This window comes from Phasianus colchicus, chromosome 1 (genome assembly GCF_987193195.1).
Source record: "Phasianus colchicus chromosome 1, bPhaCol1.hap1.1, whole genome shotgun sequence".
NCBI lineage: Eukaryota > Metazoa > Chordata > Aves > Galliformes > Phasianidae > Phasianus > Phasianus colchicus.
In genome coordinates, this window is record NC_143436.1 from 176352554 (window position 1) to 176378989 (window position 26436).

The 26436-nt window shown below is 44.7% G+C and overlaps 1 protein-coding gene and 1 long non-coding RNA gene across 6 annotated transcripts in view; one reads left to right on the forward strand and one right to left on the reverse strand.

Moving 5' to 3' along the window:
- Positions 1–20203, reverse strand: part of LOC116244236 (uncharacterized) — a 54623-nt gene extending 34420 nt beyond the window's left edge. The window contains exons 1-2 of the long non-coding RNA XR_004170142.2: positions 20070–20203; positions 16558–16639 (exon numbers count right to left, since the gene is read on the reverse strand). This is a non-coding gene — a long non-coding RNA (uncharacterized LOC116244236). The remainder of the gene's footprint in view (positions 1–16557; positions 16640–20069) is intronic.
- Positions 19934–26436, forward strand: part of KATNAL1 (katanin catalytic subunit A1 like 1) — a 76952-nt gene continuing 70449 nt past the window's right edge. For 4 of the 5 annotated variants that reach the window (XR_004170141.2, XM_031615811.2, XM_090133536.1 and 1 more), the window contains exon 1: positions 19934–20083. The gene's annotated coding sequence lies outside the window, so the exon portion shown is untranslated. Of the gene's footprint in view, positions 20084–20244; positions 20355–26436 lie in introns of those variants that run through there. The other variant, XM_090133561.1, reaches the window with a different exon arrangement.

A 26436-nucleotide genomic window follows, 5' to 3' on the forward strand; every position in this document is an offset into this window, starting at 1 on the left:
CAAACTCATCTCTATGTCTGCACACAGCTGCAGCCGAGGGGATGAGCAGAACACATCAGCAGTATGTCCTGAGGTTCTGCTGGGATGAGCAAAATACCTGAGAAATAAAGGGTGTGGTAGTATTTTGCAGTTCTTGGAAGAATTTGGAGGTTTCTAAAGTGCATGGAAGATAACTTCCTGACCCATCTCAAACACCATGTTCACTTCCGGGCCCCTCACTACAAGAAGGACATGAAGGCCCTGGAGTGTGTCCAGAGTGGGGCAACAAAGCTGGGAGGGCTGGAGCAGCTTAGGGAGCTGGAACTGTTCAGTCTGGAGAAGAGGAGGCTCAGGGGTGACCTTATTGCTCTTTACAACTGCTTGAATGGAGGTCGTGGTGCCCGTGGGGGGTTGACCTCTTCTCCCATGTAACAGCAACAGAATGAGAGGGAACAGTCTCAAGTTGCACCAGGGGAGATTCAGGTTGATGTTAGGAAATACTTCTTCACAGAGAGGCCAGGTGCTGGAATGGGCTGCCCAGGGAGGTGGTGGAGTCACCATTCCGGGAGGTGTTCAAGAAACATTTAGATGTTGTACTGAGGGAACACATCACCTGCAAGGAGCACTGTTACACAGGTCAGAGAAATCTAACAAACTCAGGGAGTTTGACTGCAAAATAACATTTTACGTTCTAAAGATTAAAAAAAGAAAGACAGATGATGAATCCTAACATTTCAGGTTTGGTATATTAGTTTTCTTTCCTTTTTTTGTTTGTTATGTTTTCTTTTCTTTTCTATTTGTAAAATAACAGCAATGAGAACCTTCCCAGTTCACACTGTGGCCCTAAATAGTACCACTAACATATGGTTGCAGTCAGACAACACCTTCAGTAGGAAATGGCACCTTGTTACTTCCCAGATTATCTAGTCCCTATGGGGTAAATATCTCCAACATCAGGAATGTTTAGCATCAACATTCCTATTAAAGTAAATGGGATTTGAGTGAGGGTAAATCCAAGTGTGCAGTACTGGGATGTTATACCTATAAATCTTCTGTGTCTTGTGCTATCTACTTTATTTGCTGACAAAAGACAAGCATTTGCTGCCAGCATAGGGTTCAGTAAGCACAAAAGGAGGGTGTGTGTTCAGCACTGCTTCCTGTAATGCTGACTGCAGCTATAGCAAGGAAGCATGAAGCAGGAAGAATTACAGGGCATTCCTCAGCTCCTCAGCAGCGCTGCAGCTGTGTGAGGGGAAGGAATCCAGCTTTCCGCTGCAAAGTGTGCTCTTCACCTCTGAACCGCAGTTACATGGCAGTGAAGTTCCCTTTTACAACAGCAGCACAGCTCTGTGGGCCTCTTCAAGGTTACTGCTCTCGTGTTAAGGAATTTGTCTGAAAATTCTGTTTCTTTTGCTTGTGTCCATCTGGGAGTGGTGGACAAGCACCCCAGTTTACTGAGCAGCAAAGGCTTGGACAGGCCCTCTCCTTTGGATTACTACCTAAAAACAAAGGGCTTAAATAACTTGTCTGAATTTGAAAAGAAACATACATATATATATATAACCTGGTGTAACCTGAATGTGCAGGACACATAAAGCAGCACTTTGTCACTATGCTAAACAACATGTGGCTAGGCCTGGTAGGGGGAAGAAAAGGGAAAAGAATTAACTCAATGTGCACTGTGATCTCACCTCCAATGTGTATTTAACACGATATCCAATGAGCTGAAACTTTGGTTTGGAGAGCCCCCTTGAACTAGGAATAGAGCAAGACTGGTAGGAAAGAGGTTTATTAACCAAACCGTCTCAAAGGGAAAACAAGGTTTTGGAGACACGAGTTCTTCCAGTCTGAAATAAGCTTTGAAAAAGGGCTGCGAGGAGATCAGTGGTCTGGTAAGCCTGGTCAGCTGGTCTAATAAGAGTTCTTATATCCACATACAAATTATACCTTGCTTATAGCTTGACATCATTACTACTGCAAACTACTGAAATGATATCCAAAACGGGGTATCATTGTTTTAAAGGCACCGTGTAAAGTTAACTTGCGTTCTTCCTTTCTCCAGTGCAAACCCCAGTGTGGCTATCTCCTTTTGTTCTTGTATGAGCTACTGATGCCAGCTGCTCTGGAGAACAAGGCCCTAGCTCTGCCCCGAGGCACTTATTCCCTTGGGATAACACTGGGTCACCCTGAGTGCACAAGTGGTCTGAGTCTGCTCCTTTCTGCTCCGGAATGATTTCATGTATCTCCAAGGTATCAACATTCACTGCAGAACTATTCGGCTCCAGCACAGATGATTCTGGTTCTTGATTCCAGCAGCTCGGGGACTACAGGAATGTGCAGTTTCACAACTGGCCTAAGCTGATCCACTGCTGATCTCCTGCCAAAAGGCAGTTCTCCCAGCCACATGCCCTTGCTCTCTCTGTGCTGACACTTGTGCTCCTTTGGCTGGGCAGACTGCGGCACCGGGGGCTGATTGGTCTCAGAGCAATCCTCCCTCCTTCCTCTCCCTTTGGTAGAGTTAATCTTTGTGTGGTTCAGCTTGCTGGCTGGGCTGTGCACCTGATAAGGGCTTTCAAGGTATCTTGCAGACCTTCCCAAAAGCTGTGGGGGGTTAGAGCAGGCAGCTGCCTTGGGATGGGATGCATGCATTCCTCCATTCCTTTGAACATACAGAAAAGGGGTTTAACAGCCATGTGTTACATAATGGTGCCATACATCTGATATACATGTAACTGAGGGGTTTTCCTATGGTATGTAGGCCTAAGGTGTTAACTGATTTATCATCCAGCTATGCACCCATAGTCTTTCACACCAGCTCAATGCTGGTGCACTAGATTTAACACCTGCAACATCACAGTTATAAAATCATAGAATATCCCAAGTTGGAAGGGACCCATAAGGATCATCGAGTCCAACCCCTGTCTCCACACAGCACCACCCCAAATCCAATCCCAATGTCTGAGAGCACTATCCAAATGCTCCCTGAGCTCCAGCACTCATGGCCGTGCCCACAGCCCTGTGCAGGCTGTTCCATGCCCACCGCCCTGTGGTGCAGACCCTTTCCCTCACCCCCAGCTGCCCTCCCCTGCCGCAGCTCCATGCCGTTCCCTCGGGCCCTGTCGCTGTCACACAGAGCAGAGCTCAGCGCTGCCCTCCGCTCCCTGTGAGGAGCTGCAGCCGCCATCAGGCCTCCCCTCAGCTCCTCTGCTCTGGGCTGAGCACACCATGGGCCTCAGCTGCTCCTCACACACCTTGCCCTCTACACCCTGCACCAGCAGCTGACAGTCTGGCTGTATTGGTTGCTGCAATGTGTGCAACTCTCTCTTAAGGGAACAAAATGATATAGGAATACCTGGGCAAACACCGGCAACTGGCTGAACAGGACCCCTCAGCATTCCCAGAGGAGAGCTTGTTCCTCCCCTGCTGTGTCAAGTCTGTGTAGGCACTGCAGGATGAAGCTGTACAGTAACACACCTTCTACCAGGGTAAACCCACAGCAGCCTCTCCAGTAACACTCTGAAGCCACGATGGATTAGAGACAAGATAATAATGAGAAAGAAAATCAGGGTCGCGGGAGGGCTTACAATCAATTCTGTAAGAGAGACAGGTCACTACCTAACTTTCTCATTATGCATTTCCACGAAATCCACCTTGAAATCTTTGTTCAGGTTACTCAGCGAAGTTGGCCTCAGTTGTCTCAGCTAACTCATTTGGTTCCCATTTCTCCATGCCACCACTCAAATTCAGTACATCAGAACATCTGGACAAACCCAGAAAAGTGACATTCTTACTGTATATATTCAAAATAGCCTGTGCTCTGACAATCACTGTGCATACACATTGCACTTAGCCACCCATCTCCTCTCAGTTCAGGCTCCTGGTTCTGGGTCCCACTCTGCTGCTCTTTCATTCAATCATTTTGGGGCTCTCAGAGTTTAAAGCTATCCTACTGTCATTATATTTTGTCTGAATTCCAAAAATATTCACATACTTCTCTTTCTCTAGTAAAGTTACAGCAATGAGTAAAGATCCCGCTAAGGAAGATGTTTGGGCTATAGAGAAATGCTGCCAACTACTGTAACAGGAAAACATTACAGCTCCCTTTTGCCCAAAAATAACATTTTCTTACTGTGGGTAAATAGCTATTACAGTTCTTCTGGGAGCAATAATCACAGCCCTCTTCTTCTCCAAACAGAATATGCAGGGAGGAGCTGATTTCCCAAAAGCATGTCCTGGTTGCATCTGCCACTTGGACACAAGCATGGGGAGCAGCCAGTGAGGAGCACAGCAGAGAAGAGATCCAAGAGGGATGTTTCAGGGGATGTCATTCCTGTAACGGAACCACATGACAGGAACTAAAACAGCAGTTCTCCACCGCACTGACACTCAAAGCACTTTGTCTGAGCTCCTTTCTGCCTGGGAAAGGATCTTATCTTGGTTTCTTCTCTCTCTACTCCACAACCTGGAACCTGTAATTCTAAAAGCTGAGTCTGCTTGTGTGGACAGCTGCTGAGAGACAGACAGTATCCTGGTGTTCAAGAGATCTGGGTTGTGTCATGCAGTATCACCTCATTTCATTGTCTTGATGCAAGTCACTCACCTTACCTCTTCCATTTCCCTATTTTGGTTAATTTCACATCTTGCTCAGGAATGTCACAGGGTCCTGGTATTGCTGTGTTTTCAAAACACGTAGTGAACAATGGCTTAATTGGAGACAGGGCTCCCAGGAACAAAATAAAGTAACATTAAAATGAGGAGAATAATGCCATTTACCAAACTTTGTTACACCATGAAGAAGAAAGAAATAGTTACCATAATCAAAACTTAGTCCTCCAGCTACTATTTGGTATCAATCTGTGTGAATTTTGCTATCAAGACTTTCTTCCTTCCTAAAATAGGTTTCAGAGCACAGTAATTTCAAGTTCCATTGGTATCAATATCTCTTGAGAATGTACTGGCCTCACTCGGCTTTATTTTTCTTCCTGCCCCACTGTTCATCAGCTAAAGGATGGCGGTGATAACACCTAAGAAACAATGCATCTAGTGCTTAGAGCAAAAAATGGGGACAAGAGAAAGAAGTCCCAGCCACTGACAAGATACAGATCACTCCCTGCCCCTTTTGTTTTTTTCATTTTTCCTATTTGTAATGAAAGTAATGCTGGTATCTCTTACTGCAGAGTCAGAATTACCACTTCAGTTTGTAAAATGCTTTGAGATGATGAAAGCACATCTCAGCAAAAGTACAAAGCACTACTGGCATTTCTGAAGTGCCCTAATGAAACACTTTCTGACCTGACACTTTGCACAGTTGGTCCCCAGTCAGGTCTACCAAAATACAAGCCCTGTTTTGGCTGAACTATATATCACATATATAGCATAAAAATCAGCAACTAAAAAAACAATCCCCCCCCCCCCCCCAAAAAAAAAACAAACAGAAAACCCAAACCACCACCACCGCTGACAAGAAAACAGTTTCAGAAGAGTCTGCTTGGTTTTAAATCACTGCATATCTCAAATTTAGGTTAATCTGAGAACACCAAATACATGGCCTCAAGCAGAATTGATGGAAGATTCTCAGTCCTTTCTACAGCTGTGCTTAATGCTTAGTGCAGTGCAGCCCGGATCCTTAATACCAGGAAGCTGGCTAAAGTCTGATCTGCTGCTGTAAAAACTACTCGTTGATCATGACAACAGCATGATTTAGCAGATTACATAACTGACAAGCTAGTCACATCTCAGTAGGCATAAAAACATTTCTTTTCTTGTCACCCAGCAATATGACAACTGATTGTACCTGTTTCTCTCAAGTCTTGCTGCAATCTGTTATTTCTCTGCCAGTGCTCTTTCAGCAAGAGCTGGTGTACTGCAGAAGGGCAGGCAGCTCTGGATTCCTTGTGTGAAGCTCTGATTCTTGGGCTGCAGATGGCTGTTGCAAGCAATAAAACTCCTTTAAGGTATGCCCAGCTCCCTTCATAGTTTATGCTGAGCATTTCCACATAACACGGAGCCTGATATCCACCACACTGTTTCTCCTCCATATTACTTTTGGAGAGGAACAGGATTTTAAACATAAAGCAGGTTACCTGGTGCAGTTAGGAGTGAGCGTATTTGAGCAGCTCCTCAGCACTGTCCCCTCTTTGGAATCATGGGGAGCTGTGCAGTGTGTGCTGCCCCTCACCATTGACACAGCAGTGGCCAGGAAGCACTTCCACACAGGTTCTGGCCATAGGCTCTGACTCTCTCTCTCCTGCAGATGTGACTGCATTTACTTCTGGAAATATAGGAACCCAGTATAGGAAATGTGCATCAGATTCCTATCAAACATTGCTGAAGCAGGAAATGCCTTAAATACATATCAGGCCTTGCACAGAATACCAGAACCACAGCCTTCTGCAACATGCTGTGATACGCATGTCCTCTGATCATCCAGAACTGCTCCACGTTGTCTGTGCACATTACAGCTCAGCCTCCCAGGGGAATGCTGTGTTTGCAGTAACATTTGCACACCAGCCAGCAGTTTGCTTTCTGCTCTGTGAATGGTGTATCTAGAAACTGGCTGCTACGCTGGTATGCTTCACAGCAGATAATGCCATCCTTTTTCCTGCTGTTTATTGTTTACCAGAGGTGCCTAATTTCTGACAAACAAAAGAGATGGATTCTGGGCAATTTAGCAATAACCAAGAGCAGGATGAGAAGGTGGCTTTGCAATATGTACAGCATTGTGTGTATGGCTCAACAAAAGCCTGGAATACAAGGCATCTTGCAGCAAGTCTTGGAGTTGCTGAAGCAGGGCCCACTGCCGCTACCACTGTGACTTTAATGATAACAGCAACAAACTTCATCTGCCCTGCAAATCACAACCATAGTGTAGAAACCTCTCAGCTAGTGGTGCAACCATTGAGTGGGAAACCTATGACATAAAACACGTGAAAGGGAAGCCTTCTGCTGTGGGAAGGAATTGAGTGTATTCAGCACAGAATGGGTATGGCTCATGGGACTATTTAAAAATCAAGGACTGCTTTTGTCTGCTGGCTTGTTCTGTCAAAGTCAACACAACAGAGACATCAAAACTGTATGCAGATGAAGTTTACTTAGGTACAGAGGAGCAGAGCATGCCCTCCCACATTGATCAGTCATCCGGCTCCGAACCTCGGTGCAGAGATTTCTTTTGTTAACAGACTTGCTTCTGAAACACAAAATCATGAGTGGAGCTGTATGGCTGAGGTAGGATGGTCAGGGTAAAGCAAAGGAGTGGCAAAGGGGAGAGGATAGGACAATAAGGTAAACATCATGCACTTCCTAGGCACTTGTTCATGTTGGGACACAAGCTAAACCATTTCAGTTATTTTGTAGTCCTAGATACAGACTTAAATACAAGGTGCATGAAGGGACAAACCCAAACACAACAGAGAAAGCTCAAATATATAGTCTGCACTGGAGTAATGCTCATTGTGTGGGTAGAGTTCATTGAACAAATGGAGATGTTTAAACTGTAGGCGTCCATTTGTGAGTTAATCACCTTAGGACTCCATTTTAAGTCACAGATAAATTGGCACTTTTAGCATACATTAGAAATTCACACTCAGTTGAGCTAAATTGTGCCTTGTAAGCTCCTGCCGCTCTTTGCTGACAATAAAGGCAGGCAGGCAAGACCAGCCCACAGGTAGATGTCTGTATGACAGACATCAAATGTTGGGTGAGCTAAATGATGTTCCACATGTCTTTGTTCTGACACAGGGATGCTACACACCACTGAGCTGCTGGAGTAGGGCTACGCAGGGTTCCTGGAATGTAACAGCAAAGCCCAGGGAGCCAGATCCAGAGGAGGAACAGAGATGCAGTGACAGACACAGCAAAATCCCTTGGGAACGTGGCCACTGAAGCAACCATGACTTCATTAGACTTGCTCAAGATGCCCTCTAGCCTAGACCTTTCACCTCATTTAATGGTTTCTTGGCCTCAATCACTCATAATTCTGAAATGAAAAAAAATAAAAAATCTTCTGACTCCTGTTTTCAAACCAGGGCTGTTTGATTTGGAACACTGCATTGAAGTTTGTGCTACAGATTGATTTCAGGTTTATTATATTTTCCCCTTTGAAACATGCTACAGTTAAAAAAAAAAATCTGTACACTTTGTCGTTTTTCATGTAGCCCCCTCCCCTTTTTTTTTTTTCAATCTTAGCAAATGCTCAGTCTTTTCCACTTCAATAGCTTGAAATTCTCCCCTGGGAACCCTAAGCTCTTTAAATATTTTTAGGTTGCCAGATTTCTTATGTTCTCTCTCCAGGAAGCCAATTTTGTTTCTAAGCTCTCGAGAGTATCCCAGCTCCATCTTTTGCGTATTCACTGCATCACAATAAAATGCTGCCTAATTGCTGCCTCAGCTGAGTCCCAAAGGTGCTGGGGTTTGTCTCTAGGCTACAGTTGTGGACAATAAACTCTTCTTGGGCTGGAGTTAAGCCTTTTTATTATTTAAATCTGAGTCATGTAAAATTAGTTTACTAGCAAGTAACCCACAAAGATTTGGTAGGGAAGAAACTCCCACATATTGTTTTCCAACACAAGAAGAGAATGATCAGATATAAAGATCCACAAGCAGCTCATAGTATAAGACGTAATAGAAAGACCAACATTTAATTCAGCCAGAAAGACTAGAAAATGTTTCTGTGAGACTTGCAGTTTGGAGTTCTTTAGCTTCAAATTGAAACTGCTGGTATGAAAAACTCCTTTTTATTTTCCTCTACGTTATCAATAACCTGAAATAACTAAGAAAGAGGGAAAGACAGCTGTAGATAACAAATACCAGATGAGCAAGAACTTTCTGCTCTCCATCTAGCACAACAGACAGATTATTCACTGAGCATTTAGATAGAAAATTATCAAGAATATACTAGGACTGGGTGGCCACACCTTCAGTAAGCTTGAGAAAACTCCTACAGTATGGAACAAGTGGACAATATAGGGAGAGAGAATGACCCTCTTTTTCTTACCAGGACCATATTCAGCCATCCTCAACAGCAAAAAGAGGACAGCTGTACACTACATACACAGTTATTTTCTCCCTTTGTGTTCCTTTTTTAATCTGTATTTTAAATTGCTTATTTCTCTTGTAGCATACAGCTTTTGATGATAGTGCATACTTCATGAACATTTTAGTGGAAAGACTGCTCAACAATTCTTTGAGACTATTTTCTCAAGACAGGACTTGTTTATAGCTGCACGTGGTGCCACAGAGCCAAATGTACCATCTTAACTAGGCACATACAAAGCTGGATGACATCTCTCAATTTGCTCAAAAACGTTAGACTGTCTTTTAATCAGAAAAGGTCAAATGATAGCAGGACCTGACACAGGCTTTGCAGAGGTCTTGGCAGTACACCTGTAACCTGGGACACTCGCCAGTGAGGACAGCACGCATCCACGTCAGTGCAAGCTGACTCAAACAGCTCTCATATGGCTCATTTCGTCAGCACAGTGTGTGCATAAAAGGCAGATGGATTCATCTGCAGTAACTGCAAGGAGACTGTTAACAAGTACACTCACTGTGCAACGACCCCTCCTGTTGCTGGGGTCTCTCATTCCTCATTTAGATTTGTCTTGATCACTTCTTGAGAACATAACTGCAGACAAGATGTGGGCTGCAGAACCTTCATTACTAATAGTGACGCACAAGGCAGGATGTGCAGGTCTGAAGTTGATTTTGGCAGGCAGCAGTTAGAAAAGCTAGCACACGATTTCAGCCTTATTCGGATCAATGGGAATTTTGCCACTGATGTCAGTGGGACGAACACTTTGCTCCACACCTGACTGTAATCCGAGAGCATGCATCCTGCAAAGCCTGGAGCCTCACTGAAAATGGGACCCCACAGAATTCACTGTCTGAAACGAAACTACACAGATTCTTTGTGCCTCCTTCTAGTTATCTGTAAAACAACGATGATAAATTTGAGTGCTAAACAATACAAGGTGTGTAGGAAGACATAATATCTTTTATTAGGCCAACTGATACAGCTGGAGGAGAACAGGCAAGCTTTCAGGCTTGTCTGAAATGCTTTGAGATGCTCCGATGAAAGGTGTTAGAACTGTGCAAGGGATCATTAAATTATGTTCTTCCTCTCTCTGGAAATCATTTAGAGATATTTCAAAGGAAAAATGCTGTAGAGAAATAACTGACTTCTATTGCAAGTGCTGTCTGGAGCTAAATATCTTCCTTCCTCCCTCTTTATGAACTAATCTATAGAAAAAATATGTTTTAAATTAACATGTTAAGAATCATTTTGTGGCATAATGCATAGTCCTGTGAAATGTTCTGTATTAAAGGTAACTTTCAAGATCCCTAAGCAGTACACGCAAACAAAACAACTGGATTTTTCTTTATGGCTTTGGTGAAATTGTGGAAGCGTCACTGTAAGTAAACTGGAAAGTGTAGAAACTCAGTGAAAACAGAAAGTAAAAAAAGAAAGATATGAGACAAAAGCTACATTATGCTTGTAAACACTGACTAATGAGTCCCTAGATTTTCACTGTTGAGTGTAGCCATCATGCCTTTGGAAGCTGTGAACAGGCAGGAGTCCATGAAAGGGTAACAATCAATCAAATATTTAATCCCCACCTCCCTCTGATTTATCAGAAAGGACAGAATGAACTGGGATTACTCCATCTAAATTAGTGCTGAGTGACAGACTAACAACACAACAGTATTGCAGTCGTAAGTGTACCAGGAAATATCAGTGCTCTTATGGAGTCACTGGATGACCTAGATTACTGGGGGCCATACAGATGTTGGTCTGGTTCACTTTCTAAATTCAAGTAATATGGAACAAAGAGGAAGCTCCAGGAATCTAATGTCACCTTGTCTTACAACCTCCATCACAGTGCGGTGGACAGGAACAATGAGAGTCCAGGGTCAGGTGCAATCGGTTGCAATGCTAAGGGAAAGGCGAGACGGAGAACAACCTCCACTCTCCACTCATCCAACCTCCAGATTTTCACTTCCCTTACACTTTATCTGAGAGATTTAACTGTACATAAATCCTACTAGCATTACAACAGTACTTTATTTCAGTGTCAAGACACTAATGGTCAAGAATAGAGAAAATTAGGAGGGAATTGGGAATAATAATCTCCAAATATGCAAAATCATGGCAAAGAATAATGATATAGACATTCTTTGTGTCCATTAGGACAAGCAACTGAGTTAAATTGCAGCAAAGGTGATTTACATTAAGCATTAGACAACTGCCCAGAATTTAGCTGTAAACTGCCCAGAGAAACAGTTAAACTTTCATCAGTGGGATGTGTAAAAGAAGACCTAAATATTATCAAATATTTATGTTTGTCTGCTGAAGCAGAGAATACAGGTGGAGATTTGTTTGAGAAAGGTTACAATGTATGAACAAGTTTTCCTGTATGCGTTCCATTTTCCTCCAGAAGATGCTATTGAAGATTTTTTGCTTGTGTGAAGTTCTGAGAGTCATCTAGAACTCTAGAAATGTTTGTACAAGTCTGGAGGGGCCATCTATCTTCTGAAGTGGCTGTTCCCCTCCACTGACCACAGCTGCAATCAGAGGTAACTGACTGGCTCAGAGTGGACACCTTACTGAATCTATAAAGTCAGAATAGACAACTCCCACCCTTAATAACAACATTGTGTCCTTTTAAATGTATTCCTAGATACAACAGTCCAATCTCCATTATTCACTTCAGCTATAATTACTTGTTTTGCACATATGAGGTGGGACCTGTAACACCTAATCATGATGGTATTTATTGTCCTGCATTAGTAATTTTATCACATTACAATTGGATACCATATGGTATCATGAAGAATATAAGCATCCCACACAATGTATGAAAAGCTTCCATACTACAATTAATTTAATCTACTCCACTTTTCCACTACCTCCCTACTGAGACTATCATTGAATTATATGGTATCTCAGTAAGGAGAATTTTATTTTTAGATCTAAGAGCCAGTCAAAGCTCTGCTGAGTTGCAGGTAGAGCTACTAACCAGGAATGTAAGTGGTTTTATTTCAGCAGTATGTACGAAATGCTAAGATGCTTGCAATATATGGTATTAACCACTTCTGTTTTCAAGGTCTATTTACAGCTACTGTATGTACTGAGTTAACCTGTATGAAACTGTGTGCTTATGTCCTATTCACTCCATCATAGAACTAAACTAGGCACTTAAAACATCTACACTGTATCTACAACACGGCCAAGAGAAGGTGAGCATCCTCGCTGCTGAACTGTCAACTTTCTCCTTTGTGATCTGTTTGGATACAGGTCTTGCCTTTAAGATAAGGCATGAATCTTGGGTAGTTCATTTGCAGGACTACTCCTAGGTGACAATAAAGCCTAGAATGTCATACCGGGTATCCTTGGATCCCTGCTGTTGTGCAACAGTGTCCCAGTGGGTTCAAAACCCCCCCTCCAAACGCCCTCACTTGTACCACAGGGCATGTAATACTACATTTCAAGTTATAACACCACCACTCTAGCAGGATGCTGTACAGCCCTCACATATCACGCTCTAAGCTGAAAAATACATTAAAATAACAACTCTGCTGCAGGACCAGGCAGATACCACAAAGTACACAGATAAGATCCAGTGTACAGGAGGCCCTGGGCAGCCTGGTCTAGCATTAAATGAGGAGGTTGGTGGCCCTGCATGTGGCAGGGGGGTTGGAGATTCATGATCCTTGAGGTCCCTTCTAACCCTGGCCATTCTGTGATTCTGTACAGGGCTATGTGGCACAGGCAGAGCAGTCAGCAGCAGTACTCTGCAGCTGGGGCTGAGCCAGTGATTCTTTATGAATGTTTTCATTCTTACTTTCATGGAGAAGGACTGTGAGGTGAGACTATAGCCAGAAAAAGCAATTAGCCAGGTCAAGTTACAGAAGGTCATGGATAAATATATAACTAAACAATCTCTTCACAGGTTATTAAGAAATCTATCCTGATGGCTACAGGACTTTAAAAAGCAGCACCCAAGATGCCATGTAAAAATTATTAACTATTAAAACTTATTAACAAATTTCTCACCTCACTGGGTTTGTGGCCAGCATTCCTAACTGTTTTAAGAGGACGCTTTTAAAACATGATAGTAATACAGTAACAACATGAAATGTCTTAACTGCTAGAGACAACAGAAGTGTCTGAGCAATGGTCACTGGAGGCACTGAATCCCTCAGAAGTGGAGTGATTTTTAATGATCAGAAAATGACGTTTTAGTCTGTCATGCTTGCAGCCAACTGTGAGTGGTTTTAGAGGTCAGTACATTCCCTGCAGTCTGTGGTGCTATGTATGGGGAACAGCCGTGCTGTCCGTGGGTGGGATTCAGCTGGCCCAGCACAGCTATTTCATAACTGACGTAGGCAGTTCACCTCCCTTCATAGCCAAGGGAGAGAAACTGGACTTCATAGGACTGCTTCATTTTTTTCCTATAGCATGTATCTAACAGAGGTTGACTGAAGCACTACTCAAAAGGCCAGGCTTTCCAATGGTTTTGAAAATAATCTAAGGCAATTACTCATGCACAGAAGTAAATTGCCTTTAGTGTGTTTGATGAAAGGTGGGGAACTTCTTCAGCTACCCCAACTTGGTTGCAGTTGCTCTATGTTAGTGGCTACACCATGCTCTCATGCATGCTCACATGCTCTCTTCATACAGTAGCACACCTCTTCCTGGTACGTTTCTAAATCCTACATGCTATTTTGTTAGTAAACTACAGCCATTTTTACACAAGTAACAGATATATAAGGTTAGATTATACGTTTCTTACAGTGATGCAAACCATCAAAACGCCTGTAGGATATTTGTGAAACACTACTGATATAAAAATAATGTACGTGAACAGAATGATGCTTTGATAAAGGACTTGGTCTCCTGAACTTAAACCCCAAAGCTGAATACATTTGTTCCTGGGGTTACGCTCAGCAGACAGGTCCTCAAGTTCAAAAATTCATTTCTGACTCTTGCTAAAGCTCATCACTTCCTCAGGTATGCAAGTTAAATCGTTTACAAAGTCAAACAATAAACCAGATCAGAGGTGTGGTCTGTGTTAAAAGCAACATCTTCTTTCTCAGAATGTCTTTCACCAACCTAGCTGCCAGTGCCACCGCATAAACAGCTGTGCTGGCACAAGTGACAGTGATAAGCAAGTGTTGAGGGGTGGAGATTAGTTCACTCAGTTTTGTTGCCAAGGAAAAGACGCAAAGAATAGCATAGAACAGCTCTCAAAGCTGAAGAGGCTCCTCCAGATGATAATTCAGAGCCGAAGCTTCACTAACATAGTCTGAATTGCTCTCTGGAGGAGCCTCTCTCACTCCTCCAACTATGCAAGGCATCTGGGGAGACAAGCCTCCTAAATTAGGCATCTAAGTTGTGTGTTTAAATGCATACAGTGAATATTCCCTCCAAGAATGTGAATGGGATGCTATAATAATTTAAAATAAGTTTAACCAAAGCTATGATAACAATGCCTGTTCTTTTATGAGATGCAGTTGTGTCTCTGACCCTCTACTGACCCTCTACTGACACAATTGTTTCTCATTTATTAAATAAATGAACAGTTAACAAATGCACATCTTGCAAGTACAGCCCAAATTTTACAGTTAAAAAAAGATTCCCATTTTTTTTCCCTCAAAATATGAAGCAGATTAAGTTGTTCACATGGAAACCACAGTATATTCCTTACAGTAATCATACTAGAAGACCAGAATGGGGAAACATGACTATTGAAATGATGACTAGCATATCTTATTTATTTTTTTTGTTCTCCTTAAGCACTTTTTAAAAATTCATTAGTAATTTTGGCTAAATTTTCATTACTAATTATATTTTGCCATTTACTACATTGCTCCTATTCTCTCAGAACTGCTTACTTATTGCTAAATGGAAGTAAGAAGTTCTCAATGAATGACAAAAGTCGTTTTGTCAATACAAATGCATGGCCATTGGTTTGCTTACCTTCTGCACTCCTGACTTGCAGATTCCTGATACTTGCGTAAATACCAGAGCACAATTTGTTTCTCAAATGTTCCAAATATAACCACCATCACTGCCATTGATCACACTATTATTCAAAGGGATGTTCAAGACAACCCTGAAAAGGATTACTGATACTTTGAAGAACACTCTTTATATGTAGCTACCTTCTGTTCTGGATGAATGTGTTTACAGGAGTGGATTGTTAAAGCCAATTCATCTTCTAATATCTCACACTGCAGAGCTGGAACTAAAATACCTAATAAATCGAATACGCTGGACAAGCCATTAATATGTATTAGACTGTGCTTTGTTTATTCCACTGGTTAGGACACCTTAGCAGTGTGTAAAAAGCTGCCCAACTGCTCCCGAATTTGAAACTGCCACTAATAAGTTAGAGAAGTATCTACAGGGGAAGGAGAATAATATATACCAGCACGACCTAAATTTACAGCCGTGTCTGAGTTAGCAGGCTCAACTGAGATAACTGTTTGGTTCAAACCACTGGAGGCTAGTATCCTATGGCTTTGTAATTGTTTCCCCTCAGCACTCATACTTCAACAAAACAGCTGCCTATGGGTCGTGCATAAAACCACGGCTGTGCACGGAGGTGGGTGCTGCAAGCAGCAGTATGCATGGAGCAGTCGGTCACTGAAAGCATTCTGACTGGGCAGCTTGTTGCCAAGTGAAATATTTAACATCTAATTTCTGCCTACCTTGTGCTCAGCAGAAGCACCAACTGAGCCCATTCCTTCTACCACACCACTTACTAAAAACTAATAGAATCTCAGTTATCATTAAGGCATCAACCCTTCTGTCAAATGTAGATTAAATTATACAAAAAGTTTCAGAATTACTGCAGAAGGACAGACTCCAGAACTGTCATATCTTTAGCACCACAGCCTAAAATCCACAATTCAACATGGAAGAGTTATACTAACAAACATTTTTTGCTTAATTGTGTACCACAGACGACTTCTTAGTTGTCAGCCATAGCACACAGATGAAATTTGTGAAACTGCCACCTTATACCATCTGGTGAGGCACCACAGGGCTGGGATGATGTGAATAAACTTCTTCTTTTCCTATCCCAGTTTTTAGGTAACAATCGGTGACACACAGCTTCATGGGCCTGGTTCCACTTTCTCTTAGGTTTCCATTGAAGTCTTCCTCTCTGACTACTGCCAGCTACTTTCTTACTCCTTCTCCAAATGCTATAGCATATAGCATATAGGTGCAAAATCCTTTTGCTTATCAAATATACCAAGAAACAGAATGTCCTAGTTTCTGATAATTCTCCTAATTCCTGTCGAAAAACTAAAAGCAGAATCACCATTTTTTCCAACTTACTGTGGACTTGCTACAACACAGTTGAAAGATCTACCTTTTTTCTACCCATATTTTCTATTCTTCTGACATTGGCCTAATTTATATACACAAGTCAGAAAGAAGATGTTTACATTTGAACAGTTAAGTACAGTAACCAGTGGCCATGCCTACCCTCATTTTCTGGCAGAATGGAAATCTCAACTGCTTTCCCTTGAACTGCTTTTTATTAACAATCCATGGCATTTGAGATGTACCTTGTGTGAAAGATGTTGACTACATCCTTCTGTGTTGTTACTCCATCACAAATTCTGGAGGTTCAGGCTCTGATGGAGTTTCCTAGAAAAGAAATGAGTAGATGTGTCAACATGATAAATTTCATCCAATAAAAATATCTAGGCAGGAGAAGAATTACTATGTGTGCATAGAAATTAACAGTGTGTATCTACTGATGCCTTTACTGAGTTGTGCATAACTTCCCCTGGAAGGTTAATAGCCATGAATATGTAACATCCTCCTTCTTTTCTCAATTGCCTCCCTATTGTTTTTTACCTTCTATTATTACAGCATTTCTCAGTGTAACCTATAAGACCTTTGGTAAAGAGTTATGTCTACATGTGAGCATTAAGCATTATTACAAAGGCATAATAATTCCAGTAGTCAAGTTAAATATAATTGCAAGGGGAAGAGAAGACAAAAGCAAACGGCAGTTCACAATTCATAGGTATCTCCCTTCACATGCTTTCAATCTTTTCCTGCAGAACTTTGTGTGTGTGTGGGAGAAGGTTACAAATGAAGAAACTCTGTGCTAAAAGCCTGCACCAACCACCTAAGTTAGACATGGTCTATGGAATTAACGTAACGATAACCAAATCAATTTAGAAACCAGTTTTGTTAATCTGACACAGACCCTAACTGTGAATAGCTTTAAACTTATCTGACAGTGTCTGCAATTATTCTACCTTAAGAGACACTTCTGAACCAAATCAAATGTTCACAGCAAAAGAGCTCCATTAATTTATATCAGTTTCTGACCGAACTGACTAGAATAAATCAGAGAAAGAGGGCATGCAATCAGGTCAGCTGGCAGATTTGCAGATTGCTGCAAAGGGGCATGATAAGTCTCTGGGGTTCAGCTGTGAGTAATGCCCTTCTCCACCATCACAGCTGGAGCCTGTCTAACCACAGCCACTGACACCCAGCAGCATCATCTCTTATCCCAAGCTGCTACGTATATAGCCTTTATCAAGAAAATAAAAAGATATAAGAGCTGAGGATACACCAGCTGTAGAAGAAGTTTCAGTGAAGCATCACCCTCACACAGAAACTTGCTTCACTCTCCTCGCCTGAGATCACCGTTAGACAGCAAGTTGGTAAAATGAAATACGTGCACGAATCCCAGTTGTTTTAATATGATGTCCAACAAATTAGCTCAAACTGTAGATAAAGATCAATTTAATGGCATATTTTATATTAAAATGTATTACAAACATTTGCTCTTTCCATTCCTGGGACTGTTGTGGAGACAATAATCTTCAGTCAAGAGGCAGAACAGACGGTCAGGGAAGTAATAATCCTTAGGTTATCCCAGCCAGGTAAGCTGGAGTTTGATCACAGCAGCAGTAAAAGCTATAAAAAAAATCACACTCATGGCTATCATTCTTTTATGTTATTAGCAAATTTATGAATTCCTGATGGCTGTTAGTCCTTCTTCTTTTTAACATTTCTCATATCAAAGACGATGCAGACATACTGTGAGAAAGAGTAAGAGGCTGGACTAAGTGCCCTTCCAAGCCCCTTTCAGCCTGGACTGTCCTATAATCCTTACATACAGCTAATGTGCATGGCTAGGTTTTGAAGTTGTTCTCTTCCCGCTGCCACTTCACAGATCTTGGCAAAATGTGCAGACACTTCCCAAAGCAGACCTTCCCTCTGAGAGGTCCAACAAGAGTGACAAGGAATCGTTACTGTGTTCAGTAACTACTCTTCTAAGGAAGGCCAATGGGAGCAAGGATATCCTATGCCACTAGGAAGCAGAACAACTTGCCTCAAATACTACTGAAAACACTGAAGGAAAAACACACACACAGAGGTTATGACTAACTAACCAACCTTCTCTCTGTCACAGTTTCCCAGATGAGAGATATGAGCCTCAGACAAAGCAGTTTAATGTGCTGTCTAATGTGATAAGAGGCACAATAAGTCTTGTGAGAATGGATTATGGTGGCACAGGGCTGCGTAATGTCTGCTTTCCCTGACAAGCATTGAGGTATCCAATGTCCGCACAGCAGCAATGCACAGCAGGAATTGATGTCCTGGACAGGAAAGTTTGAAGAAAACTGGAAAAAAGGGCAAGCCAGAGCTGCAGCTGTTATGAATTCATCAGAGTTTTGGCTCCAGTTCTAAAATACTCAAAAAGGCCTAAGAATCTCCACATGATTTTCAGGGAAGCAAGATATGTACATCTATGAGTGACACATTCACACATGCTGCATTAAGTGGTGCTCTCAGCACCTAGTTTCAATCCCTGCTCTTTCACTTGCATCAGTTAGCATTTCTGAGAACCTTACTGTGAGATACAACCTCATGCTGCTACCTTAAGATCACAATTTACATTTTCCAGACAAATCACGTTGCCATCGGGAGCTATCACCAGGCTGTCATTAGCAGGATGCTCTCAGCACTGTCACACAGGAGCTGTGGCAGCAGGGAGTGACTGCAGCAGTGCAGCTCAGCTCTTCTGCGGTCTCAGTGGGCTCCTCCTGCCTCCACCTCCATCCTCCTGGTGCTCACTGCAGCTCTGTCGGGTCACCTCGTTCAGGAGTAGGCCCAGCTGAAAGCCAGCTGTTTTTTGAAGAGGCATAACTGGCTTTCAGCTGGGTTGGACCCCAGGCACGCCTCACCAGATGGCAACATCAGGGTTATCGCTTTGTAAATAAACAGGAAAGCCCAGCCAGGATCAGAAAGGAAGGAAAGGACCGCCCATCTGGTGGCAATATACACAGGCTGGCCCGCACTGTGAAACTACATCCTCAGAGATGTGTGTGCCTCTGTTCCTGCGCAGGAGACCAGGCTGCTCACAGGACCCGTGTGACGCACACAACATTCACCCTCAGCAGACGATGCCCCGCAAGGCCATCCGCCGTCACCAAGCGCTGCCCAAGGAACGGCCAACTCCCCGCATCTACTACACAGAGGCGACGAAACCCCCTAGCAAAGGCCACATCCAGCCTCCTCCTGCGTGCCTATCCGGGCAGCAGCGGATTTTCTTTCTCCCCGCTGCACCGCCAGCCGACACGGAAGCAGAGCGGCTCCGCATTCCGAGCTCAGCGCGATCCCTGGAGGCACGCAGGACGCGCCCGCCGCCCCCCGCAGGCGCAGAGGGCTTTTCCTTTGTTTGCAGCCGGCCGGAAAGCCGCGCCCCTTCCCGCTGCGAGCCCGCGGGCTGTTAGCGGCACATCCCGGCCGCCGAACTCACACCGCCGAGCCCGGCCCAGCCCCGGGCCGTCCCTCACGGGCAGGGAGCGAACCGCCCGCCCTGCGGGGAGGCCGCGCCCGGGGGCGGGCTCAGAACGAGGCCCCGCCCCGCCCCGCCGCCATGGCAACCGCCCGTCGCCGCCACGCGCGCGCGCCCCTCTCTCCTTCCCCTCGTCCCCCTTCACCCATCGCTCGACCCCCCCCCCGACCCCACGCCCCCCTTCCTCGCTCTGCTCGAGCGCAGAAAGGATCGCGTCCCCCTCCCCGCTCCGCCGGCGCCGGGAACACGCACCCCGCTCCTCCCAGGTAATGGCGGGGCGGCTCCCTCAGGGCGCGGAGGAGCCGCGGGGCGCTGCGGCCTGACAACGTCCGCCCCGACGGCGCTGCCCGTGCCGCTGCGCCGGGGGCGGCCGTGGGCTGAGGGTGGGGGCGGCCTGCCGCGGGGCATGCTGGGAAGCGTAGTCCCGCGGCGCCCGGCGCCGAGCGGAGAAGCGGCGGGTGGAGACTACAACCCCCGGCGCGCTCCTCTGCTGTGCCGCGGGAGGATCGGCGCTTTGCCCTCGCGCAGGGGAGCGCTGTGAGGAGGGGTGGGCGGCGACCGGTGCGGGCGGGGCGAGGCGGTTGGGACCGGCTCCCTCGGTTCCGACGGGACGGAGGGGCCGCAGAGGCGGGGATGGGGCCGGGCGACGGGAGGGGGAGAGCGGAGCCGCCGGCGGGAGGGAGCGTGGCCCACCCGGCTGGAGGGGGGCAGGAGGGCGCCGAGGGCGGGGGGCTGGTCACGGTGTCCGTGCGTTTGGCTCCTGTGCCTCCCCGTGTCCTCTGGGGATGGCTTCAGTGCTCTCCTTTACCTCCTGTTCCTCAGCAGGCGTGGGGACCTACAGTTCCTGTTCAAGATGATGTGTGAAATACAAATATTCATTGTTGATATGCTGTAGGGATTTCTTTATTTATTTTTTTCCCCTGGCAAAGCATCCCTGCAGTTGTTTTCCTGCATATGTTAATGCTGAATGCCTGTTCCTAATACGTGGCTCTCAGAGAGGGGTTTCTATCCAGTGGATGCTTGTAGTTGAGGGTTTGATTTATCGTAGAAGCGTTTGAGTTGGAAGGGACCTTTAAATGTCACCTCATCCAAGTCCCCTTCAATAGGGACACCTACAGCTCCATCAGGTGCTCAGAGCCCCATCCAGCCTGACCTCGAGTGTCTCTGGGGATGGGGCATCCACCACCCCTCTGGGCAACCTGTGCCAGTGCCTCAACTCTCTTTTTATAGAAATCTGGAAAACTTTATTCTTATATTCAGACTAATTTCTCTTTTTTTAGATTGAAACCAGTTCCCCTTGTTCTATTGCAGCAGACCCTTATAATGAGCCTGTCCTTTCTTACAGCCCCCCTTTTGATACAGAAGGGCTGCTCTCAGGTCTCCCCACAGCTTTCTCCAGCCTCTCTCAGCCTGTCCTCATAAGGAACTTATTTATTTGTTTATTTTCACTGACATCAGATGCAGCCTGGGCAGGCTGGGGCTCCCCAGCAGCCCTGGATGCTCCCCAGGCACTCCCATGGAGTTTCTGCTCACAGGTCCAGACTCCTCAGCGGTCACGGAGGAGTGGGTCCTGCCCGCAGCTAATGACAGTCTCAGGGTGGAGAAGTAAACTGAAGGAAGAGAAATAAAACCATATATGTGGTTTTCTATGTAAATAATTGCAGAAAAAAATATTATTTGGGGGACAAGCTGAGAAATCTGACAAGACTTGATGTCTGCAACTCTAACAGCAGTATGTATACACATTCTAAAGAATATTGACTGTTCTTCCAGAGACTTTAAGAAAACAAAACTCTAAGCTGAAACATTCATAGTCCTAAAGAGCAAATTCTTTGGAATTCAAAGGGGAATTTGAAAGAAGGGAAAGCATCCAGCCTAAATTCTGACCTTATGAGTCAGGGTTATAAACACATGTGTGAGTCCATTAAACCTGCAATTATTCATGGAAAGCTTATCTGGCTTGCAGATCGGCTTCATTAGGAATGTAGCAACACCAGAACTGAATCTCTGTGTAGCTGGCTTTGCTCTGACAGTGCTTGTGAGTCGCAGTGGTGTGGAAGCATGGCTGTGCTGTATCCAGGGCCAGGTGCAGGAACAGTTTCACTTTACTGACTCAGAGACTGACCTAATGAACACTTTGAACTCAAGCTGGTTCTACACAGACCCATCCCGGGAGTCTTTGGTGGCATGTTTCCTCCACCAGAAGAGTTTATGTGGAGAATTTGATGGGAGGGAGACAGAAAGGTTACTGATCTGGACTGAGTTCCATTTCCCTGAGCTCTCGACAAGCCCTGCAGAGGCCCTGAAGCATCTGAGCTCTGCATCCTGCTGAAGAAGGGATCCACCACCTCTAGGCTGGTATCATGTGGGCAATTAAAGCTGCTCTGGGTTTGGTGTGGCACTAATGCTAGAAGTGCAGGAGACTGTGATGTAGAGGAAAGATGCTGGAGCCAACTTGAGTCCAGCAGACAGCAAAGAAGATGCTAATACTATCACAACCTAAAGCACATGTGCTTGGAATTACGCTCCCTCAAGTGTCCCGTAGCATTTGTATTCACTGTTCTCATTTCAGTTATCTAGGCTAGTTGATGAGCACCTCATTACCTGAAGTAGTGCAGATGTGACTGTGTGGACGAGCCTGAAGTTGGCACATTAGGTACTCTGGAGAAGAATGCAGATTGCAGTCAGTTGTAGGAACAGCACAGCAATTTCTGGCACTTCTCTTTCTAGGTAGTTCGGAGGCTTTGCAAAAGGTCATTGTGCTCTGCAGGATGCTCACTGTTCAGAGCAATAGCATTAATGCACTGACCAGCTGCTTAGGGGATTCTTGTGTATTTGTGATTCCTATTAACCTGAGGTGAATGTCTTCTCTTCATTTGAAGATTTTTTTTCTTTCCACTTGCATTTTAAGTTAGCTTTTGGAAGAATCCACACCAGTTGTTTGAGGCCTTTGTGCATGTCTCATCTTACCAGTTCCATGCACGTTTTCCCATTATCTCTGCATCTAATGTTTCAAAAGGGGGTTTCAGTGCAAAGAAGCCTAATGCCACTTAAGAGAAAGTAGATAACCAAACTGCTGAAACTGAGCCACGTGCTTACTTATTCACGTGTATTTTAGCAGAAGTAGTGATGCAGTGAGATAACGATTGTTAGTGCCCATCCAAGTTTGTGGAGGTGCTGCAGCAAGTCGAAGGAAAGCCAGGTTACTGGGGAAAGAGATTTTGCTGTGGAACTTTGTGAGCCCTTTTGTTTATTTGGTGGTGCCTCTCTGACAGTGATGACTCAAAATGCTTTTGTTACACTAGTGTAATGCCTGACAATTTTCTGTGGCACTGGTGATCGCTTCTCAAAGGGACAATTAATTACTGGAAATGGAAACCATTTGTTCTGTACTCACATCCATCATGAAAATGATAATTAATGAAACTGGCAATATTTTTTTCATAATGATTGTGTATTTGAATAACATTCTTAAAAAAATGAGTTGAAATATATCATGCCCAGAAAGAAATGCAGTCTGACTGCTTCAGTCAGAAATACATTTCTGCAGCCTTCTGATGGGGATTGCAGATGATGCAGTAATAAATGTTTCTTTCCTCCCTGATGACATTGCAGGTAGTGTTTCAGTTCATGCTTCTACTGTTGTCATGTCATATATGTCTCTATTTTGACAAATTTTAACCTTGAAGGGAAAAATAAAAAAAGCAGGATCCAACAAAAACCAACAAAATTGGTTTGTTTTAGGTGAAAACATAATTGAGGGAGAAGAGGATGTCTGAAACTAGTCAAAGCTGACTTTAGGAACAGTATGGCCAAAAATGGAGAAGGACAAGTTTAGATTAATCATGAGGAAGAGCTTTGAAGCAGCAAGAAAAGAGGAATAACTGGCAGTTCATTGCTTAGACTCTGGAAATAGAAATAAGTGCAAGTGAAAAGCAGATAAATTGCTGAGACCACCTACATCACAGAATCATAGAATGGCCTGGATTGAAAAGGACCTCAAAGATCATCTAGTTCCAACCCCCTTCTATGTGCAGGGTCACCAACCAGCAGACCAGGCTGCCCAGAGCCACATCCAGCCTGGCCTTGAATGCCTCCAGGGATGGGGCATCCACAGCCTCCTTGGGCAACCTGTTGCAGTGTGTCACCACCCTCTGTGTGAAAAATTTCTTCCTAATATCTAACCTAAACCTCTCCTGTCTCAGTTTGAAACCATTCCCCCTTGTCCTATCACTATCCACCCATGTAAACAGCCATTCCCCCTCCTCTTTATATGCTCCCTTCAAGTACTGGAAGGCCACAATGAGGTTTCCCCGGAGCCTTCTCTTCTCCAACCTAAACAAGCCCAGTTCTCTCAACCTTTCCTTATAAGAGAGGTGCTCCAGCCCTCTGATCATCTTAGTGCCCTCCTCTGGACCTGCTCTAAGAGCTCCATGTCCTTCCTGTACTGGGAGCCCCAGGCCTGGACGCAGTACTGCAGATGGGGCCTCACAAGAGCTGAGTTAGAAGAGGACAATCACCTCCCTCTCCCTGCTGGCCACCCCCTTTTTAGTGCAGCCCAGAACACAGTTGGCCTTCCATGCTGCAAGCACACACTGCTGGCTCGTGTCCAGCTTCTTGTCTACCAGGACCCCCAAGTCCTTTTCCGCAGGGCTGCTCTCAAGAAGATCTTACTCCAGTTTGTATAAATACCTGGGATTGCCCCAACCCATGTGCAGCACCCTGCACTAGGCCTTATTGAACCTCATTGGGTTTTCATAGGCCCACTTCTCCAGGTCCCTGTGGATGGCTTCCCTTCCCTCCAATGTATCGACTGCACTGCTCAGCTTGGTATCATCAGCAAACTTGCTGAGGATGCACTCGCATTTGTCTGTGTCATTGATAAAGATGTTGAAGAGCACCGGTCCCAAGACTGACCCTTGAGGAACACCGCTTGTGACCGGCCTCCACCCTGACACAGAACCATTGATCACAACCCTTTGGCTGCATCCAGCCAGCCAATTCCTAATCCATCGAACAGTCCATCCTTCAAATCCTCACCTCTCCAATTTAGAGAGAAGGATGTGGTGAGGGACCACATCAAAGGCCTTGGAGAAGTCCAGGTAGATGACATCCACTGCCCTTTCCCCATGCATCGAAGCTGTCACTCCATCATAGAAGGCCATCAGATTGGTCAGGCACGATCTGCCCTTGGTGAAGCCATGCTGGCTGTCTCAAATCACTCCTTTGTCTCGTATGTGCCTTAACACAGCTTCTAGGAGGATCTGCTCCATGATCTTCCCAGGCACAGAGGTGAGGCTCACCAGCCTGTAGTTCCCCAGGTTTTCCTTTCTCCCTTTCTTAAAAATTGGAGTAACGTTTCCCTTTTTGTGGTCGCTGGGGATTTCACCAGACATCCATGATTTTTCAAATATGATTTTGTTTTGTGTGAAAAATGTTCTGAAACTGTGTACTGACTGGGGCCCATCGTGAAGCTGTTGTGGGAGGTGCGTAATTGTGCACAGGATTTCAGGAGGGTTCTGCCAAAATTGTGTTTGGTTTTGGGCTACGAGAAAGACATCGAGGCCCTGGAGTGTCCAGAGAAGGGCAGTGAAGCTGTGAGGAGTCTGGAGCACAAATTTGATGGGAAGTGGCTGAGGGAGCTGGGATTATTCAGTATGGGGAAGAGGAGGGTCAGGGGAGACCTCTCTACATCTGCCTGAAGGGAGGGTGTGGTGAGGTGCGGGTTGGCCTCTGCTCCCATGTAACAGCAATAGGACAGGAGGGAATGGCCTGAAGTTGCACCAGGTTGGAGGTTCAGATTGGATATTAAGAAAAATTCAGAAAGAGTGGTGAGGCAGTGGCACAGCTGTCCAGGGAAGTGGTGGAGTCACCGTCACTGCAGGTGTTCAAGAAATGTGGAGATGTGGCACTGAGGGATGTGGTCAGTGGGCATGGTGTGATGAGTTGACAGTTGGACTTGGTGATCTTAGTGGTCATTTCCAACCTTATGATTCTATGAAAAGCATGGCTCTGTCTTCTGATATTAATCAGGTCTCTCACATTGCTTTTCTGGCTGCACAGCATCGCGCTGTGTATTTGTTCTGCAGATAATGAGAACCAGAATTAGTTACTGGTCTTCATCTGTGGATGCCCAGGCCTTGCCAGATGTTCTGCTGCCCAGTCAGCAGAACTGCACAGCTGCTATGACGTGAGACCATCTGTCCAGAAATCTCAGGGAGCTGTGGAAAATTTTTGGTCTGCTCGGGTCAGCTTCTGGTCAGAAAAAGATGCAAATTGAGGTTAAAACATAGAATCAGAATTTGTGTATTATAGCCCTATCTGTGGGGAAGCTAACAGTGATTTGAAGAGAAGTCTGACTAGCAGGCAGTAAGCAAGGCTCAGTGTGACTACTGAGACTGTAAGAATAAAGAAAAAATGAATAACTGCACAATTTAATGTATGTCATCTTGTTCTGTGCAGGAGTCAAACGCCTGTGGAGAAAATGGGACGCAGTTGTGTAATTGATTGTCTCAAAACACATTGGCATGAACAAAAAACAGAAAGATTGCAGAGATGCTTTTTGTGTTGGCATTTGCAAATTTGAGTGTGTAGTAACAAGCAAGAGGAAAAAATCCTG